Below are 574 nucleotides of genomic sequence, written 5' to 3' on the forward strand. Positions count from 1 at the left end.
CGTAATATACAAGGATCACTTGTTCCATGTTCACTTTCATGTGGTTATACGCTGTTTGAATAGTTTGAAATATTTTTTATTCACTTTAGTTAGTCGTTTACGCGTTTGTTTGTTTGTTTGTTTGTTTGTTTGCTTTTACTTTTTTGTTTACTTGCATGTTCTAAGATTGAATTCTGTGGATACATGAGGGAGATCTTTTGGCAGTTTATTTAACCGTATCTCATGGTTTGTTTACTTAAAATAGCGGGGAAATGTAGCATGGGAATGTATATTTTAATGTGTATATGTGTGTTTATTTCTTTCTGTATGTGTCTGGTCACATTTGTTGGAATCATGTTTGTTTGTCCGTGTGTATATGTTCCCCTTTTTGAGGTTTTGTTTTCTTTATTTGCTTATTCCTTTTTTTATTTTCCGTGTGTATATGTTCCCCTTTTTGAGGTTTTGTTTTCTGTATATGCTTATTCCTTTTTTATTTTCCGTGTGTGTATGTTCTCCTTTTTTGAGGTTTTGTTTTCTTTATTTGCTTATTCCTTTTTTTTTATTTTCCGTGTATATATGTTCCCCCTTTTTGAGG

This window comes from Penaeus vannamei, chromosome 2 (genome assembly GCF_042767895.1).
Source record: "Penaeus vannamei isolate JL-2024 chromosome 2, ASM4276789v1, whole genome shotgun sequence".
In the NCBI taxonomy this organism is placed as follows: domain Eukaryota; kingdom Metazoa; phylum Arthropoda; class Malacostraca; order Decapoda; family Penaeidae; genus Penaeus; species Penaeus vannamei.